The sequence below is a fragment of the Ziziphus jujuba genome, chromosome 8 (assembly GCF_031755915.1).
Source record: "Ziziphus jujuba cultivar Dongzao chromosome 8, ASM3175591v1".
NCBI lineage: Eukaryota > Viridiplantae > Streptophyta > Magnoliopsida > Rosales > Rhamnaceae > Ziziphus > Ziziphus jujuba.
In genome coordinates this window covers 8103874-8110853 of record NC_083386.1, presented here as the reverse complement: position 1 = coordinate 8110853, position 6980 = coordinate 8103874, and the positions used below count along the sequence as shown (strand labels likewise).

The following is a 6980-nucleotide window of genomic DNA, read 5'->3' as shown; positions in this document are numbered from 1 at the left end:
ATACTTCAGCCAAAAGAAACATATGGTTCCACTATGCACTAGAGATGGATGAGAAATACACCGTGACAATTTGAATTTTGAAAACAGGATTTCTTGTTCATAGAAATTGCAGAGCACAAGTCCCAAACATATATATATATATATATATGTACATCGTCTACACATGCATGATCATGATCCATACACGTATGGCAAATTTTATAGTATGCAGATTTTGGAAACTACTCATTAATAATTGTTCTTTTAAGTTTGCAGTTTTATTTAAGTATGCAACTTTATTGGAATTCAGACATAAGCACATCATGACTTCTCAAATAATATTTATGATTCCATTTAAAATTGTTTATATGGTTCATTTTGTGAATAAGTATAAATATGGTTTTTTTTCTTTTTTCCTTTTTTTTTTTTTTTGATCGAAGTGATTGTGTAATTAGATTTTTAGTTTTAAATTATTTATTGACATTCATGGCAATGTGATAAATTCTACGGTACCATGAATGTCAAGTATTCCTATATATATATATATATATTAGAGTTTTAACAGACTGCTTGCAACTTGTCGTATTCTTTTATGTATGTATATTATGTAGACATGCTTAGCCATTAAGGAATACCCTAAAAGCCAAATGATACAAAACAAAACTGATTAATCAATGCTTCTTTAAATTATCTCCCGTAGTTTACTTGGTCAAAAATATATAATATAAACAAAGATTAAAGAATATTGATCGTTGATAATGAAGCCCCAGTCACCATTGGATAATGGAAGCTGATTATAAGTACAAAGATGTTTTTCCTTAACTGTTAATTAATCCCATTCATTGTCATCATTGATGTTTTCCTTTCAACCAATCAATTAATGTTAATTTCTTGATCATGTACAATTTAAAGTTAAGACTTCTTTTTCCTAATAAATTTCCATGGTACATTAAAAAAGTTAATATGTTTCCTAATCAGTTACATTATATATATATATATATATATATATATATCAAAACTATTTAATTTCTTAATTAATATATATAGTTATTCAGAATCACCAGATTTCCAAATTTGCAAATCACACACATTAGTAACAAATACGAAAGCAGATTACTTGTTTTTGAGAAACTATATTGATCATGTCTATTGTCAACCATCCAAATCTCTTTTTGATTCATTATTTTCTTCTGGAGTCCTAATGGGTTCCTCATTCAAAACAAGAACTGTTTCACTCCCTTACTTGTGAGTCCACGTATATATCCAGCCAATTCTGCAATTAAGGTTCTTGTCGTCAACTGGGTAGTAAGATAAACTATTCATGTGCACAACATGGCTGAAGAGAAATTTATGGGTGGAGGAGTGGATTCAGAGAAAGAACCAGAAAATACTAGCAATCAACAAGATCCAAGCAAGAGGCTGAAGCAGGAAAGCACAAATTCAGTGCCATATTACAAACTTTTCTCGTTTGCCGATTCCTGGGATTACCTGCTAATTTTTGCAGGAACAATAGGTGCTGTTGGAAATGGTATGTCTTTGCCTCTGGGGACAATCATATTCGGAACTTTAGTTAATTCTTTCGGAGAACTCAGTAACATAAAAGAAGTGGTTCATGAAGTTTCCAAGGTACATCAAATATTTCTATACTTCTTGATAGAGCTTTATTCCTACAATAATCATGTTGTATTCAAGACCATATGGGAATCTGACTTCCAAAGTAGGATTTCAACAATTGTTTTTATTTGCCATCTTTAGTTTCTCTCACTCAATAATGAACAATCAGCCTTACATTATTCCTGTGATTTTCTTCTGTGAGTAATATATTGTTATCAATCTATCATTAGGTATCTCTGCAGTTAGTATATTTGGCTTTGGGGTCTTCTGTTGCTTCATTTTTACGTAAGTACCCTGGAGACAAAATTTACTTACATGTGACTCTGTATTTATGTATTTATATAACGTTGTGGTTCAAGATATGTTTGATTATCTCATATTTGCTGAATTTTAGAGGTGGCTTGTTGGATGGTCACTGGGGAAAGACAAGCTGCAGAAATAAGAAGTGTTTACTTGAAAACAATATTAAGGCAAGAAGTTGGCTTTTTTGATAAGCAAGCAAAAGCAGGGGAAATTGTTGAGAGGATGTCAGGTGATACTGTGCTTATTCAAGATGCCATAGGGGAGAAGGTAAATGATCGATAAGTGCGGCATACAAAAATTTCGTTACTAGCAGTTTTTTCCAACCATGATAATAAGTTGAAATTTCATGCCTATGCTATTCTTTAAATTTCCTGCTCCAGGTGGGAAAGTTTCTTCAGTTAGCAGCAACATTTTTAGGAGGCTTCATTGTAGCATTTGCCAAAGGATGGCTTCTCACTCTTGTTATGCTATCTTCGATTCCTGTTCTTTCCATCTCTAGTTTAATGATGAGTAAGGCTATATCAAAGATGACTACAAATAGACAATCTGCAGTTTCAGAGGCTGCAACTGTAGTAGAGCAAACCATTGGTTCGATCAGAACTGTATGCATACTTGGATTGAAAGATTCCTTAGATTTTACTCAAATTTATTGTAGCAGCTATAAACTGTGATAATTGTTCCCCTCATTTATAGGTTGCATCATTCACAGGGGAGAAGCAAGCAATAGATAAATGCAACAAATTATTAACAAAGGCTTACAAGTCCGGCATTCAAGAAAGCTTGGCAGCTGGCTTGGGTTTTGGTGTTGCTATGTTTATTCTTTTCTGTTGTTATGGTTTCGCAGTATGGTTTGGTGGGAAAATGATCATTGAGAAAGGATACTCTGGAGGAGATGTTGCTAGTATAGTAATTGCGATATTGACTGCCTCTATGTAAGTTGCAGTCCAAATTCATATAAAACTTTACATGTTTGTGTATTTTTTGCATGCAAAAATATAATATTCAGATCCACTTCTGCTTTGCTACCACTTTGATAAACTTTCAGGTCTCTTGGGCAGGCATCTCCATGTATAAGTTCATTTGCTGCTGCAAAGGCTGCAGCATTTAAAATGTTCGAGACAATAAACAGGAAGCCAGAGATTGATGCTTATAACAAAAATGGACAACAATTGGATGATATTTGTGGAGACATAGAACTAAGAGATGTTCATTTTAGTTATCCTGCACGGCCAAATGAACTAATACTTGATCAGTTTCTCTTTCCATATCTAGTGGTACAACCGCTGCTCTGGTTGGACAAAGTGGAAGTGGAAAATCTACTGTGATAAGTTTGATTGAGAGGTTTTATGATCCCCAGGCCGGTGAAATTCTTATTGATGGTGTTAATCTCAGGGAGTTTCAGCTGAAATGGATTCGACAGAAAATAGGCCTTGTGAGCCAGGAACCTGCATTGTTTACTTGTAGCATTAGAGACAATATTGCCTATGGAAAGGATGGTGCAACTGCTGAAGAAATAAGGGCTGCTGCTGAGCTTGCCAATGCTGCTAACTTTATAGATAAGCTGCCTCAGGTTAATAGTTTTAACTTTTCCTTAAAAGTTTAAATTATATTAATACATATATATATATATATATATATAATATCTGTGATTCTGTAATTTGTGTATTTAGGGAGCAGATACAATGGTTGGTGAACATGGAACTCAGCTATCTGGGGGACAAAAGCAGAGGGTTGCTATAGCTAGAGCAATTCTTAGGGATCCAAGAATTCTACTCCTAGATGAAGCCACAAGTTCTCTTGATGCAGAATCTGAGAGAGTTGTACAGGAGGCACTGGATAGAGTTATGATCAACCGAACTACTGTCATTGTAGCGCATCGCTTGATCACTGTGAGGAATGCTGATATAATTGCTGTCATACACCATGGCAAAATTATCGAAGAAGGTAAAAACATACGTCGATACTTTCTTTATCTAGTTACTGAATTCTTCTCTAAAAGTGCTAAACCTTAGTTATTGTGCAACAATTTATCCTCTAAATGCTTAATAATTGCAAGTTTCACTTAAATATATCCTCCACTCTGTCTATCTAATGTCAATATACTTCCTGATCTTGTTTATATATTTTTGTGCATAAGCTTACCTGTCATCCAAGTCTATCTGTATGTTACTCTGAGCTCTTCAATGCTAATCCATTGTTCTTTATGCATACAATTCATAGCTTTTGGCTCCTTTTCAACTAAGCAGGATCACACTCAGAACTAGTTAAAGATCCTCATGGAGCATACAGCCAACTTATACGGTTGCAAGAAATTAACACAAAGTCAGATCAAGTTGCTTTCAATGACCAAGACAGCCCTGAAATTATTGTGGATACAAATCCGAATTTTTCCATAATCCAGGGATCATCTGGAATTGGAAATAGTGGCCCTCGCTCATTTCCAGTGAATGCACTTGAAACAGCACCTGAAAAGACTAACACTTCAGTTTCAACACCATCACAAGTACCTCAAGAAGTGTCACTTTTTCGACTGGCTCTTCTTAACAAGCCAGAGTTCCCAATACTACTTCTGGGATCCATACTTGCAGCAATAAGTGGGATGATATTACCTGCTTATGGTGTATTGCTTTCTGCTGCACTAAAAACGTTTTTTGAGCCAGCACATAAACTAAATAGGGATTCCAAGTTTTGGGCATTAATATTTGTCGGTCTTGGCATCGTGTGTTTAGCAATTTATCCATCATATTCTTACCTTTTCGGCATGGCAGGGTGTAAGTTAATAAGACGAATTCGATCAATGTGCTTCGAGAAAGTAGTTTACATGGAAATAAGTTGGTTTGATGAAGCAGAGCATTCAAGCGGTGCAATTGCTGCAAGGCTTTCAGTAGATGCAGCTTTCATTCGAGGTTTGGTTGGAGACACTCTCGCTTTGCTAGTTCAGAATGTTGCAACTGTAACTGCAGGATTAGTTATTGCTTTCGAGGCAAGTTGGCAGGTCGCACTTATAATCCTTGTTATGGTACCTCTACTAGGTCTAAATGTATATGCTCAATTTAAGTTCATGAAAGGATACAGAGAAGATGCAAAGGTAATTGTTAGAAAGCATTCACTTTCTAATAGCTTAAGTTAGGGGAAATATTGGTAACTTTGCATTAACATAATGTGAAAAAAAAATTACTCAAAGAACTTTATTTATTTCTTATCACTAGTGAAACTGTAATTGGTTGCAGAAAATGTTTGAGGAGGCAACTCAAGTGGTAAAGGATGCAATCGGAAGTATTCGAACAGTTGCTTCTTTTTGCGCTGAAAAGAAGATGATGAAATTGTACCGGAAGAAATGTCAAGGACCTATAAAGAAAGGACTAAATCAAGGCCTGATAAATGGTGTTGGTTTGGGTCTATCAATCCTATTATTTTATTCTGTATATGCATGCAGTTTTTACGCCGGAGCCCAACTTGTTGCAGATGGCAAGACAGATTTCTCTAATGTTTTCAGAGTAAGTTCATCTATTTTTCCTGTCCCTCATGTATTTAGTTTTATGATTCAGCAGCTTCTCTATATCATCTCCTTGTATTCATTTTCCTGGTTTACAGGCTTTCTTTGCACTCACAATGATGGCGGTTGGAGTTTCTTTGTCAAGCTCCTTGGCTCCTGATACAAGTAAAGCAAAGACTGCAGTTGCTTCAATATTTGCAATTCTTGACAGGAAATCAAAAATAGACTCTAGTGATGACTCTGGAACAACAATGGAAAGTGTAATGGGAGATATTGAGTTCTTCCATGTCAGTTTCAATTACCCAACTAGACCAGATGTTCAAATATTCAGCGATCTTTGCTTAGCTATTCATTCTGGTAAGGTAATAAATTAGCAACATGGGATCATGTTTTACTCAATACACAAAACTGTTTGTACCCGATTTAGAGAATCATACCCAAGAAAAAACAACAACTAATCAAATTATATTAACCAGACAGTAGCTTTGGTTGGAGAAAGTGGGACTGGAAAATCAACAGTGATTTCCTTGCTGCAAAGGTTTTATGAACCTAATTCCGGTCACATTACTTTAGATGGGATTGAAATCCAAAAACTGAAACTGAAATGGTTCAGGCAGCAGATGGGTCTAGTTAGCCAGGAACCTGTCTTATTCAATGACACTATCAGAGCCAACATTGCATATGGAAATGAAGGAGATGCCAAAGAAGCAGAAATTCTAGCTGCAGCAGAATTGGCAAATGCGCACTACTTTATTAGCAGTTTAGAACAGGTACAGCACTCGACTATAAAAGAATTCACTTTTTAAAAACCAAAAAAAAAAAAAGAGAGAAACGTAGAGCACAAACATTACCAAAAAAGATATAAACATTCTCACTATTTTAGAAATGAATGGATATGCAGGGTTACAATACCATAGTAGGGGAGAGAGGAATACAATTGTCTGGTGGACAAAAACAAAGAGTGGCCATTGCAAGAGCTATAATGAAAGCACCAAAAATATTACTACTAGATGAAGCGACCAGCTCTCTTGATGCTGAATCAGAGAGACTTGTTCAAGATGCACTTGATCAGGTTATGGTGAACCGGACTACAGTGGTGGTGGCCCATCGGTTGTCTACAATTAAGGGTGCAGATTTAATCGCAGTGGTGAAGAATGGAGTGATTGCAGAGAAGGGAAAGCACCAAAGTTTGATAAATGTAAAGGATGGCATTTATGCTTCTTTGGCCGCTTTACATGCAAATCCCTCCTCTTAGGAACTAACTTACAATACTCCAAACCAATAAGAATTAGCTAATTCAATTAGAATATGACAAACTTGTAAACATTCATTTAAGGCATTCAATATATTTGAACAGGTATCTCTATGAGGTTCCTACGTACATATTGCAGAGCACAATCTCCAGCTTATGTCAGTATTTTAACCAAAACTGAAATATCAGGACAACCAAAAAAGAACACATAAGATAGGCTTTTGATTATTAAAGGGTACTCAATTTAATTTCTTGAAGGCACAAAAAAAAAAAAAAAAAAAAAAAAAAAAAAAAAAAGGTAACAACACTAACACCAGACCATTAATTGTTCACATT

The 6980-nt window shown here is 35.3% G+C and overlaps 1 pseudogene; it reads left to right on the top strand.

The window, feature by feature from the left end:
• The first annotated feature begins 1029 nt into the window (after positions 1–1029).
• Positions 1030–6775, top strand: LOC107413160 (ABC transporter B family member 11-like; annotated as a pseudogene).
• The last annotated feature ends 205 nt before the right edge of the window (positions 6776–6980 follow it).